Here is a 14,876-nt window from a genome sequence, read left to right as displayed (position 1 = left end):
CAAACCAAAATTGAACACCGGAATAAGGGCGAAAGGAACAACCTCGAAACGGATTAAGAACGAAAACAAAATTGAACACCGGAATAAGCTCGAAAGAAATAATAGCGAGACTGATTAAGGGCGAAACCAAAATTGAACACCGGAATAAGCGCGAAAGAAATAATAGCGAAACTGATTAAGGGCGAAACCAAAATTGAACACCGGAATAAGCGCAAAAAGAAATAATAGGGAAACTGATTAAGGGCGAAACCAAAATTGAACACCGGAATAAGCGCGAAAGAAATAATAGCGAAACTGATTAAGCACGAAATTAAAATTGAATACCGGAATAAGCGCGAAAGGAAGAACAGCGAAACTGATTAACCGCGAAACCAAAATTGAACACCGGAATAAGGGCGAAAGGAACAACCTCGAAACGGATTAAGCACGAAACCAAAATTGATCACCGGAATAAGCGCGAAAGGAACAACCTCGAAACAGATTAAGCACGAAACTAAAATTAATCACCGGAATAAGCGCGAAAGGAATAACAGCGAAACGGATTAACCGCGAAACCAAAATTGAACACCGGAATAAGGGCGAAAGGAACAACCTCGAAACGGATTAAGCACGAAACCAAAATTGAACACCGGAATAAGCGCGGAAGGAATAACAGCGAAACTGATTAAGGGCGAAACCAAAATTGATCACCGGAATAAGCGCGAAAGGAAAAACTCGAAACAGATTAAGCACGAAACTAAAATTGAACACCGTAATAAGCGCGAAAGGAATAACAGCGAAACGGATTAACCGCAAACCAAAATTGAACACCGGAATAAGCGCGAAAGAAATAATAGCGAAACTGATTAAGGGCGAAACCAAAATTGAACACCGGAATAAGCGCGAAAGAAATAATAGCGAAACTGATTAAGCACGAAATTAAAATTGAATACAGCAATAAGCGCGAAAGGAAGAACAGCTAAACGGATTAACCGCGAAACCAAAATTGAACACCGGTATAAGGGCGAAAGGAACATCTCGAAACGGGTTAAGCACGAAACCAAAATTGAACACCGGAATAAGCGCGGAAGGAATAACAGCGAAACTGATTAAGGACGAAACCAAAATTGATCACCGGAATAAGCGCGAAAGGAACAACCTCGAAACAGATTAAGCACGAAACTAAAATTGATCACCGGAATAAGCACGAAAGGAATAACAGCGAAACGGATTAACCGCGAAACCAAAATTGAACACCGGAATAAGGGCGAAAGGAACAACCTCGAAATGGATTAAGCACGAAACCAAAATTGAACACCGGAATAAGCGCGGAAGGAATAACAGCGAAACTGATTAAGGGCGAAACCAAAATTGATCACCGGAATAAGCGCGAAAGGAACAACCTCGAAACAGATTAAGCACGAAACTAAAATTGAACACCGTAATAAGCGCGAAAGGAATAACAGCGAAACGGATTAACCGCAAACCAAAATTGAACACCGGAATAAGGGCGAAAGGAACAACCTCGAAACGGATTAAGAACGAAAACAAAATTGAACACCGGAATAAGCGCGAAAGAAATAATAGCGAAACTGATTAAGCACGAAATTAAAATTGAATACCGGAATAAGCGCGAAAGGAAGAACAGCGAAACTGATTAACCGCGAAACCAAAATTGAACACCGGAATAAGGGCGAAAGGAACAACCTCGAAACGGATTAAGCACGAAACCAAAATTGATCACCGGAATAAGCGCGAAAGGAACAACCTCGAAACAAATTAAGCACGAAACTAAAATTGATCACCGGAATAAGCGCGAAAGGAATAACAGCGAAACGGATTAACCGCGAAACCAAAATTGAACACCGGAATAAGGGCGAAAGGAATAACAGCGAAACGGATTAACCGCAAACCAAAATTGAACACCGGAATAAGGGCGAAAGGAACAACCTCGAAACGGATTAAGCACGAAACCAAAATTGATCACCGGAATAAGCGCGAAAGGAACAACCTCGAAACAAATTAAGCACGAAACTAAAATTGATCACCGGAATAAGCGCGAAAGGAATAACAGCGAAACGGATTAACCGCGAAACCAAAATTGAACACCGGAATAAGGGCGAAAGGAACAACCTCGAAACGGATTAAGCACGAAACCAAAATTGAACACCGGAATAAGCGCGGAAGGAATAACAGCGAAACTGATTAAGGGCGAAACCAAAATTGATCACCGGAATAAGCGCGAAAGGAAAAACTCGAAACAGATTAAGCACGAAACTAAAATTGAACACCGTAATAAGCGCGAAAGGAATAACAGCGAAACGGATTAACCGCAAACCAAAATTGAACACCGGTATAAGGGCGAAAGGAACATCTCGAAACGGGTTAAGCACGAAACCAAAATTGAACACCGGAATAAGCGCGGAAGGAATAACAGCGAAACTGATTAAGGGCGAAACCAAAATTGATCACCGGAATAAGCGCGAAAGGAACAACCTCGAAACAGATTAAGCACGAAACTAAAATTGATCACCGGAATAAGCACGAAAGGAATAACAGCGAAACGGATTAACCGCGAAACCAAAATTGAACACCGGAATAAGGGCGAAAGGAACAGCCTCGAAACGAATTAAGCACGAAACCAAAATTGAACACCGGAATAAGCGCGGAAGGAATAACAGCGAAACTGATTAAGGGCGAAACCAAAATTGATCACCGGAATAAGCGCGGAAGGAATAACAGCGAAACTGATTAAGGGCGAAACCAAAATTGATCACCGGAATAAGCGCGAAAGGAACAACCTCGAAACGGATTAAGCACGAAACTAAAATTGAATACCGTAATAAGCGCGAAAGGAATAACAGCAAAACGGATTAACCGCAAACCAAAATTGAACACCGGAATAAGCGCGAAAGAAATAATAGCGAAACTGATTAAGGGCGAAACCAAAATTGAACACCGGAATAAGCGCGAAAGAAATAATAGCGAAACTGATTAAGCACGAAATTAAAATTGAATACCGGAATAAGCGCGAAAGGAATAACAACTAAACGGATTAACCGCGAAACCAAAATTGAACACCGGAATAAGGGCGAAAGGAACAACCTCGAAACGGATTAAGCACGAAACCAAAATTGAACACCGGAATAAGCGTGGAAGGAATAACAGCGAAACTGATTAAGGGCGAAACCAAAATTGATCACCGGAATATGCGCGAAAGGAACAACCTCGAAACAGATTAAGCACGAAACTAAAATTGAACACCGTAATAAGCGCGAAAGGAATAACAGCGAAACGGATTAACCGCAAACCAAAATTGAACACCGGAATAAGGGCGAAAGGAACAACCTCGAAACGGATTAAGAACGAAAACAAAATTGAACACAGGAATAAGCGCGAAAGAAATAATAGCGAAACTGATTAAGGGTGAAACCAAAATTGAACACCGGAATAAGCGCGAAAGAAATAATAGCGAAACTGATTAAGGGCGAAACCAAAATTGAACACCGGAATAAGCGCGAAAGAAATAATAGCGAAACTGATTAAGCTCGAAATTAAAATTGAATACCGTAATAAGCGCGAAAGGAATAACAGCGAAACGGATTAACCGCGAAACCAAAATTGAACAACGGAATAAGGGCGAAAGGAACAACCTCCAAACGGATTAAGCACGAAACCAAAATTGAACACCGGAATAAGCGCGGAAGGAATAACAGCGAAACTGATTAAGGGCGAAACCAAAATTGATCACCGGAATAAGCGCGAAAAAAACAACCTCGAAACAGATTAAGCACGAAACTAAAATTCAACACCGTAATAAGCGCGAAAGGAATAACAGCGAAACGGGTTAACCGCAAACCAAAATTGAACACCGGAATAAGCGCGAAAGAAATAATAGCGAAACTGATTAAGGGCGAAACCAAAATTGAACACCGGAATAAGCGCGGAAGGAATAACAGCGAAACTGATTAAGGGCGAAACCAAAATTGATCACCGGAATAAGCGCGAAAGGAACAACCTCGAAACAGATTAAGCACGAAACTAAAATTGAACACCGTAATAAGCGCGAAAGGAATAACAGCGAAACGGATTAACCGCGAAACTAAAATTGAACACCGTAATAAGCTCGAAAGGAATAACAGCTAAACGGATTAACCGCCAACCAAAATTGAACACCGGAATAAGCGCGAAAGAAATAATAGCGAAACTGATTAAGGGCGAAACCAAAATTGAACACCGGAATTAGCGCGAAAGAAATAATAGCGAAACTGGTTAAAGGCGAAACCAAAATTGAACACCGGAATAAGTGCGAAAGAAATAATAGCGAAACTGATTAAGCACGAAGCCAAAATTGATCACCGGAATAAGCGCGAAAGGAACAACCTCGAAACGGATTAAGCACGAAACTAAATATGAATACCGTAATAAGCGCGAAAGGAATAACAGCGAAACGGATTAACCGCAAACCAAAATTGAACACCGGGAATAAGCGCGAAAGAAATAATAGCGAAACTGATTAAGGGCGAAACCAAAATTGAACACCGGAATAAGCGCGGAAGGAATAACAGCGAAACTGATTAAGGGCGAAACCAAAATTGATCACCGGAATAAGCGCGAAAGGAACAACCTCGAAACTGATTAAGGGCGAAACTAAAATTGATCACCGGAATAAGCGCGAAAGGAACAACCTCGAAACGGATTAAGCACGAAACTAAAATTGAATACCGTAATAAGCGCGAAAGTAATAACAGCGAAACGGATTAACCGCAAACCAAAATTGAACACCGGAATAAGTGCAAAAGGAATAATAGCGAAACTGATTAAGGGCGAAACCAAAATTGAACACCGGAATAAGCGCGAAAGAAATAATAGCGAAACTGATTAAGGGCGAAACCAAAATTGAACACCGGAATTAGCGCGAAAGAAATAATAGCGAAACTGGTTAAAGACGAAACCAAAATTGAACACCGGAATAAGTGCGAAAGAAATAATAGCGAAACTGATTAAGCACGAAATTAAAATTGAATACCGGAATAAGCGCGAAAGGAATAACAGCGAAACGGATTAACCGCGAAACCAAATTTGAACACCGGAATAAGGGCGAATGGAATAACCTCGAAACGGATTAAGCACGAAACCAAAATTAATCACCGGAATAAGCGCGAAAGGAACAACCTCGAAACAGATTCAGCACGAAACTAATATTGATCACCGGAATAAGGGCGAAAGGAATAACAGCGAAACGGATTAACCGCAAACCAAAATTGAACACCGGAATAAGGGCGAAAGGAACAACCTCGAAACGGATTAAGAACGAAAACAAAATTGAACACCGGAATAAGCTCGAAAGAAATAATAGCGAAACTGATTAAGGGCGAAACCAAAATTGAACACCGGAATAAGCGCGAAAGAAATAATAGCGAAACTGATTAAGGGCGAAACCAAAATTGAACACCGGAATAAGCGCAAAAAGAAATAATAGGGAAACTGATTAAGGGCGAAACCAAAATTGAACACCGGAATAAGCGCGAAAGAAATAATAGCGAAACTGATTAAGCACGAAATTAAAATTGAATACCGGAATAAGCGCGAAAGGAAGAACAGCGAAACTGATTAACCGCGAAACCAAAATTGAACACCGGAATAAGGGCGAAAGGAACAACCTCGAAACGGATTAAGCACGAAACCAAAATTGATCACCGGAATAAGCGCGAAAGGAACAACCTCGAAACAGATTAAGCACGAAACTAAAATTAATCACCGGAATAAGCGCGAAAGGAATAACAGCGAAACGGATTAACCGCGAAACCAAAATTGAACACCGGAATAAGGGCGAAAGGAACAACCTCGAAACGGATTAAGCACGAAACCAAAATTGAACACCGGAATAAGCGCGGAAGGAATAACAGCGAAACTGATTAAGGGCGAAACCAAAATTGATCACCGGAATAAGCGCGAAAGGAAAAACTCGAAACAGATTAAGCACGAAACTAAAATTGAACACCGTAATAAGCGCGAAAGGAATAACAGCGAAACGGATTAACCGCAAACCAAAATTGAACACCGGAATAAGCGCGAAAGAAATAATAGCGAAACTGATTAAGGGCGAAACCAAAATTGAACACCGGAATAAGCGCGAAGGAAATAATAGCGAAACTGATTAAGCACGAAATTAAAATTGAATACAGCAATAAGCGCGAAAGGAAGAACAGCTAAACGGATTAACCGCGAAACCAAAATTGAACACCGGTATAAGGGCGAAAGGAACATCTCGAAACGGGTTAAGCACGAAACCAAAATTGAACACCGGAATAAGCGCGGAAGGAATAACAGCGAAACTGATTAAGGGCGAAACCAAAATTGATCACCGGAATAAGCGCGAAAGGAACAACCTCGAAACAGATTAAGCACGAAACTAAAATTGATCACCGGAATAAGCACGAAAGGAATAACAGCGAAACGGATTAACCGCGAAACCAAAATTGAACACCGGAATAAGGGCGAAAGGAACAACCTCGAAATGGATTAAGCACGAAACCAAAATTGAACACCGGAATAAGCGCGGAAGGAATAACAGCGAAACTGATTAAGGGCGAAACCAAAATTGATCACCGGAATAAGCGCGAAAGGAACAACCTCGAAACAGATTAAGCACGAAACTAAAATTGAACACCGTAATAAGCGCGAAAGGAATAACAGCGAAACGGATTAACCGCAAACCAAAATTGAACACCGGAATAAGGGCGAAAGGATCAACCTCGAAACGGATTAAGAACGAAAACAAAATTGAACACCGGAATAAGCGCGAAAGAAATAATAGCGAAACTGATTAAGCACGAAATTAAAATTGAATACCGGAATAAGCGCGAAAGGAAGAACAGCGAAACTGATTAACCGCGAAACCAAAATTGAACACCGGAATAAGGGCGAAAGGAACAACCTCGAAACGGATTAAGCACGAAACCAAAATTGATCACCGGAATAAGCGCGAAAGGAACAACCTCGAAACAAATTAAGCACGAAACTAAAATTGATCACCGGAATAAGCGCGAAAGGAATAACAGCGAAACGGATTAACCGCGAAACCAAAATTGAACACCGGAATAAGGGCGAAAGGAATAACAGCGAAACGGATTAACCGCAAACCAAAATTGAACACCGGAATAAGGGCGAAAGGAACAACCTCGAAACGGATTAAGCACGAAACCAAAATTGATCACCGGAATAAGCGCGAAAGGAACAACCTCGAAACAAATTAAGCACGAAACTAAAATTGATCACCGGAATAAGCGCGAAAGGAATAACAGCGAAACGGATTAACCGCGAAACCAAAATTGAACACCGGAATAAGGGCGAAAGGAACAACCTCGAAACGGATTAAGCACGAAACCAAAATTGAACACCGGAATAAGCGCGGAAGGAATAACAGCGAAACTGATTAAGGGCGAAACCAAAATTGATCACCGGAATAAGCGCGAAAGGAAAAACTCGAAACAGATTAAGCACGAAACTAAAATTGAACACCGTAATAAGCGCGAAAGGAATAACAGCGAAACGGATTAACCGCAAACCAAAATTGAACACCGGTATAAGGGCGAAAGGAACATCTCGAAACAGGTTAAGCACGAAACCAAAATTGAACACCGGAATAAGCGCGGAAGGAATAACAGCGAAACTGATTAAGGGCGAAACCAAAATTGATCACCGGAATAAGCGCGAAAGGAACAACCTCGAAACAGATTAAGCACGAAACTAAAATTGATCACCGGAATAAGCACGAAAGGAATAACAGCGAAACGGATTAACCGCGAAACCAAAATTGAACACCGGAATAAGGGCGAAAGGAACAGCCTCGAAACGGATTAAGCACGAAACCAAAATTGAACACCGGAATAAGCGCGGAAGGAATAACAGCGAAACTGATTAAGGGCGAAACCAAAATTGATCACCGGAATAAGCGCGAAAGGAACAACCTCGAAACAGATTAAGCACGAAACTAAAATTGAACACCGTAATAAGCGCGAAAGGAATAACAGCGAAACGGATTAACCGCGAAACTAAAATTGAACACCGTAATAAGCTCGAAAGGAATAACAGCTAAACGGATTAACCGCCAACCAAAATTGAACACAGGAATAAGCGCGAAAGAAATAATAGCGAAACTGATTAAGCACGAAATTAAAATTGAATACCGGAATAAGCGCGAAAGGAATAACAACTAAACGGATTAACCGCGAAACCAAAATTGAACACCGGTATAAGGGCGAAAGGAACATCTCGAAACGGATTAAGCACGAAACCAAAATTGATCACCGGAATAAGCGCGAAAGGAACAACCTCGAAACAGATTAAGCACGAAACTAAAATTGATCACCGGAATAAGCGCGAAAGGAATAAAAGCGAAACGGATTAACCGCGAAACCAAAATTGAACACCGGAATAAGGGCGAAAGGAACAACCTCGAAACGGATTAAGCACGAAACCAAAATTGAACACCGGAATAAGCGTGGAAGGAATAACAGCGAAACTGATTAAGGGCGAAACCAAAATTGATCACCGGAATATGCGCGAAAGGAACAACCTCGAAACAGATTAAGCACGAAACTAAAATTGAACACCGTAATAAGCGCGAAAGGAATAACAGCGAAACGGATTAACCGCAAACAAAAATTGAACACCGGAATAAGGGCGAAAGGAACAACCTCGAAACGGATTAAGAACGAAAACAAAATTGAACACCGGAATAAGCGCGAAAGAAATAATAGCGAAACTGATTAAGGGCGAAACCAAAATTGAACACCGGAATAAGCGCGATAGAAATAATAGCGAAACTGATTAAGGGCGAAACCAAAATTGAACACCGGAATAAGCGCGAAAGAAATAATAGCGAAACTGATTAAGCTCGAAATTAAAATTGAATACCGTAATAAGCGCGAAAGGAATAACAGCGAAACGGATTAACCGCGAAACCAAAATTGAACACCGGAATAAGGGCGAAAGGAACAACCTCCAAACGGATTAAGCACGAAACCAAAATTGAACACCGGAATAAGCGCGGAAGGAATAACAGCGAAACTGATTAAGGGCGAAACCAAAATTGATCACCGGAATAAGCGCGAAAGGAACAACCTCGAAACATATTAAGCACGAAACTAAAATTCAACACCGTAATAAGCGCGAAAGGAATAACAGCGAAACGGATTAACCGCAAACCAAAATTGAACACCGGAATAAGCGCGAAAGAAATAATAGCGAAACTGATTAAGGGCGAAACCAAAATTGAACACCGGAATAAGCGCGGAAGGAATAACAGCGAAACTGATTAAGGGCGAAACCAAAATTGATCACCGGAATAAGCGCGAAAGGAACAACCTCGAAACTGATTAAGGGCGAAACTAAAATTGATCACCGGAATAAGCCCGAAAGGAATAACAGCGAATCGGATTAACCGCGAAACTAAAATTGAACACCGTAATAAGCGCGAAAGGAATAACAGCTAAACGGATTAACCGCCAACCAAAATTGAACACCGGAATAAGCGCGAAAGAAATAATAGCGAAACTGATTAAGCACGAAATTAAAATTGAATACCGGAATAAGCGCGAAAGGAATAACAACTAAACGGATTAACCGCGAAACCAAAATTGAACACCGGTATAAGGGCGAAAGGAACATCTCGAAACGGATTAAGCACGAAACCAAAATTGATCACCGGAATAAGCGCGAAAGGAACAACCTCGAAACAGATTCAGCACGAAACTAAAATTGATCACCGGAATAAGGGCGAAAGGAATAACAGCGAAACTGATTAGGGGCGAAACCAAAATTGATCACCGGAATAAGCGCGAAAGGAACAACCTCGAAACAGATTAAGCACGAAACTAAAATTCAACACCGTAATAAGCGCGAAAGGAATAACAGCGAAACGGATTAACCGCAAACCAAAATTGAACACCTGAATAAGCGCGAAAGAAATAATAGCGAAACTGATTAAGGGCGAAACCAAAATTGAACACCGGAATAAGCGCGGAAGGAATAACAGCGAAACTGATTAAGGGCGAAACCAAAATTGATCACCGGAATAAGCGCGAAAGGAACAACCTCGAAACAGATTAAGCACGAAACTAAAATTGAACACCGTAATAAGCGCGAAAGGAATAACAGCGAAACGGATTAACCGCGAAACTAAAATTGAACACCGTAATAAGCTCGAAAGGAATGACAGCTAAACGGATTAACCGCCAACCAAAATTGAACAGAGGAATAAGCGCGAAAGAAATAATAGCGAAACTGATTAAGCACGAAATTAAAATTGAATACCGGAATAAGCGCGAAAGGAATAACAACTAAACGGATTAACCGCGAAACCAAAATTGAACACCGGTATAAGGGCGAAAGGAACATCTCGAAACGGATTAAGCACGAAACCAAAATTGATCACCGGAATAAGCGTGGAAGGAATAACAGCGAAACTGATTAAGGGCGAAACCAAAATTGATCACCGGAATATGCGCGAAAGGAACAACCTCGAAACAGATTAAGCACGAAACTAAAATTGAACACCGGAATAAGCGCGAAAGGAATAACAGCGAAACGGATTAACCGCAAACCAAAATTGAACACCGGAATAAGGGCGAAAGGAACAACCTCGAAACGGATTAAGAACGAAAACAAAATTGAACACCGGAATAAGCGTGGAAGGAATAACAGCGAAACTGATTAAGGGCGAAACCAAAATTGATCACCGGAATATGCGCGAAAGGAACAACCTCGAAACAGATTAAGCACGAAACTAAAATTGAACACCGTAATAAGCGCGAAAGGAATAACAGCGAAACGGATTAACCGCAAACCAAAATTGAACACCGGAATAAGGGCGAAAGGAACAACCTCGAAACGGATTAAGAACGAAAACAAAATTGAACACCGGAATAACCGCGAAAGAAATAATAGCGAAACTGATTAAGGGCGAAACCAAAATTGAACACCGGAATAAGCGCGAGAGAAATAATAGCGAAACTGATTAAGGGCGAAACCAAAATTGAACACCGGAATAAGCGCGAAAGAAATAATAGCGAAACTGATTAAGCTCGAAATTAAAATTGAATACCGTAATAAGCGCGAAAGGAATAACAGCGAAACGGATTAACCGCGAAACCAAAATTGAACACCGGAATAAGGGCGAAATTAACAACCTCCAAACGGATTAAGCACGAAACCAAAATTGAACACCGGAATAAGCGCGGAAGGAATAACAGCGAAACTGATTAAGGGCGAAACCAAAATTGATCACCGGAATAAGCGCGAAAGGAACAACCTCGAAACAGATTAAGCACGAAACTAAAATTCAACACCGTAATAAGCGCGAAAGGAATAACAGCGAAACGGATTAACCGCAAACCAAAATTGAACACCGGAATAAGCGCGAAAGAAATAATAGCGAAACTGATTAAGGGCGAAACCAAAATTGAACACCGGAATAAGCGCGGAAGGAATAACAGCGAAACTGATTAAGGGCGAAACCAAAATTGATCACCGGAATAAGCGCGAAAGGGACAACCTCGAAACTGATTAAGGGCGAAACTAAAATTGATCACCGGAATAAGCCCGAAAGGAATAACAGCGAATCGGATTAACCGCGAAACTAAAATTGAACACCTTAATAAGCGCGAAAGAAATAACAGCTAAACGGATTAACCGCCAATCAAAATTGAACACCGGAATAAGCGCGAAAGAAATAATAGCGAAACTGATTAAGCACGAAATTAAAATTGAATACCGGAATAAGCGCGAAAGGAATAACAACTAAACGGATTAACCGCGAAACCAAAATTGAACACCGGTATAAGGGCGAAAGGAACATCTCGAAACGGATTAAGCACGAAACCAAAATTGATCACCGGTATAAGCGCGAAAGGAACAACCTCGAAACAGATTAAGCACGAAACTAAAATTGATCACCGGAATAAGCGCGAAAGGAATAACAGCGAAACTGATTAAGGGCGAAACCAAAATTGATCACCGGAATAAGCGCGAAAGGAACAACCTCGAAACAGATTAAGCACGAAACTAAAATTGAACACCGTAATAAGCGCGAAAGGAATAACAGCGAAACGGATTAACCGCGAAACTAAAATTGAACACCGTAATAAGCTCGAAAGGAATAACAGCTAAACGGATTAACCGCCAACCAAAATTGAACACAGGAATAAGCGCGAAAGAAATAATAGCGAAACTGATTAAGCACGAAATTAAAATTGAATACCGGAATAAGCGCGAAAGGAATAACAACTAAACGGATTAACCGCGAAACCAAAATTGAACACCGGTATAAGGGCGAAAGGAACATCTCGAAACGGATTAAGCACGAAACCAAAATTGATCACCGGAATAAGCGCGAAAGGAACAACCTCGAAACAGATTAAGCACGAAACTAAAATTGATCACCGGAATAAGCGCGAAAGGAATAAAAGCGAAACGGATTAACCGCGAAACCAAAATTGAACACCGGAATAAGGGCGAAAGGAACAACCTCGAAACGGATTAAGCACGAAACCAAAATTGAACACCGGAATAAGCGTGGAAGGAATAACAGCGAAACTGATTAAGGGCGAAACCAAAATTGATCACCGGAATATGCGCGAAAGGAACAAACTCGAAACAGATTAAGCACGAAACTAAAATTGAACACCGTAATAAGCGCGAAAGGAATAACAGCGAAACGGATTAACCGCAAACCAAAATTGAACACCGGAATAAGGGCGAAAGGAACAACCTCGAAACGGATTAAGAACGAAAACAAAATTGAACACCGGAATAAGCGCGAAAGAAATAATAGCGAAACTGATTAAGGGCGAAACCAAAATTGAACACCGGAATAAGCGCGAAAGAAATAATAGCGAAACTGATTAAGGGCGAAACCAAAATTGAACACCGGAATAAGCGCGAAAGAAATAATAGCGAAAATGATTAAGCTCGAAATTAAAATTGAATACCGTAATAAGCGCGAAAGGAATAACAGCGAAACGGATTAACCGCGAAACCAAAATTGAACACCGGAATAAGGGCGAAAGGAACAACCTCCAAACGGATTAAGCACGAAACCAAAATTGAACACCGGAATAAGCGCGGAAGGAATAACAGCGAAACTGATTAAGGGCGAAACCAAAATTGATCACCGGAATAAGCGCGAAAGGAACAACCTCGAAACAGATTAAGCACGAAACTAAAATTCAACACCGTAATAAGCGCGAAAGGAATAACAGCGAAACGGATTAACCGCAAACCAAAATTGAACACCGGAATAAGCGCGAAAGAAATAATAGCGAAACTGATTAAGGGCGAAACCAAAATTGAACACCGGAATAAGCGCGGAAGGAATAACAGCGAAACTGATTAAGGGCGAAACCAAAATTGATCACCGGAATAAGCGCGAAAGGAACAACCTCGAAACTGATTAAGGGCGAAACTAAAATTGATCACCGGAATAAGCCCGAAAGGAATAACAGCGAATCGGATTAACCGCGAAACTAAAATTGAACACCGTAATAAGCGCGAAAGGAATAACAGCTAAACGGATTAACCGCCAACCAAAATTGAACACCGGAATAAGCGCGAAAGAAATAATAGCGAAACTGATTAAGCACGAAATTAAAATTTAATACCGGAATAAGCGCGAAAGGAATAACAACTAAACGGATTAACCGCGAAACCAAAATTGAACACCGGTATAAGGGCGAAAGGAACATCTCGAAACGGATTAAGCACGAAACCAAAATTGATCACCGGAATAAGCGCGAAAGGAACAACCTCGAAACAGATTAAGCACGAAACTAAAATTGATCACCGGAATAAGCGCGAAAGGAATAAAAACGAAACGGATTAACCGCGAAACCAAAATTGAACACCGGAATAAGGGCGAAAGGAACAATCTCGAAACGGATTAAGCACGAAACCAAAATTGAACACCGGAATAAGCGCGGAAGGAATAACAGCGAAACTGATTAAGGGCGAAACCAAAATTGATCACCGGAATAAGCGCGAAAGGAACAACCTCGAAACAGATTAAGCACGAAACTAAAATTGATCACCGGAATAAGCGCGAAAGGAATAAAAACGAAACGGATTAACCGCGAAACCAAAATTGAACACCGGAATAAGGGCGAAAGGAACAATCTCGAAACGGATTAAGCACGAAACCAAAATTGAACACCGGAATAAGCGTGGAAGGAATAACAGCGAAACTGATTAAGGGCGAAGCCAAAATTGAACACCGGAATATGCGCGAAAGGAACAACCTCGAAACAGATTAAGCACGAAACTAAAATTGAACACCGTAATAAGCGCGAAAGGAATAACAGCGAAACGGATTAACCGCAAACCAAAATTGAACACCGGAATAAGGGCGAAAGGAACAACCTCGAAACGGATTAAGAACGAAAACAAAATTGAACACCGGAATAAGCGCGAAAGAAATAATAGCGAAACTGATTAAGGGCGAAACCAAAATTGAACACCGGAATAAGCGCGAAAGAAATAATAGCGAAACTGATTAAGGGCGAAACCAAAATTGAACACCGGAATTAGCGCGAAAGAAATAACAGCGAAGCGGATTAACCACGAATATTTCACTTTCGCGCTTAATCCCTTTCGCGGTTGTTCTGGCGACCCTATATTCTCACACTCGAAGGTGACGCGAAAAATTTTCTAATAATCAAAACATAAAGTCATTAAAGATCATTTCAAAAGGAATAAACAACTTCTGTTCGAATTACCTAGTAATTCGAATTATACAAGTTCGATTTAAAGAGAGTTCACTGTATATATGCATACATTCGGTTGTTTATTGTCGCTCAGTTTTGGTTTGGGTATGGGATTTGTGATGGCTGGTACAACTC

This window comes from Lepisma saccharinum, chromosome 10, assembly GCF_977018435.1.
Source record: "Lepisma saccharinum chromosome 10, izLepSacc3.1, whole genome shotgun sequence".
NCBI classification, from domain to species: Eukaryota; Metazoa; Arthropoda; class Insecta; order Zygentoma; family Lepismatidae; genus Lepisma; species Lepisma saccharinum.
Note: the sequence above shows the minus strand (reverse complement) of the source record.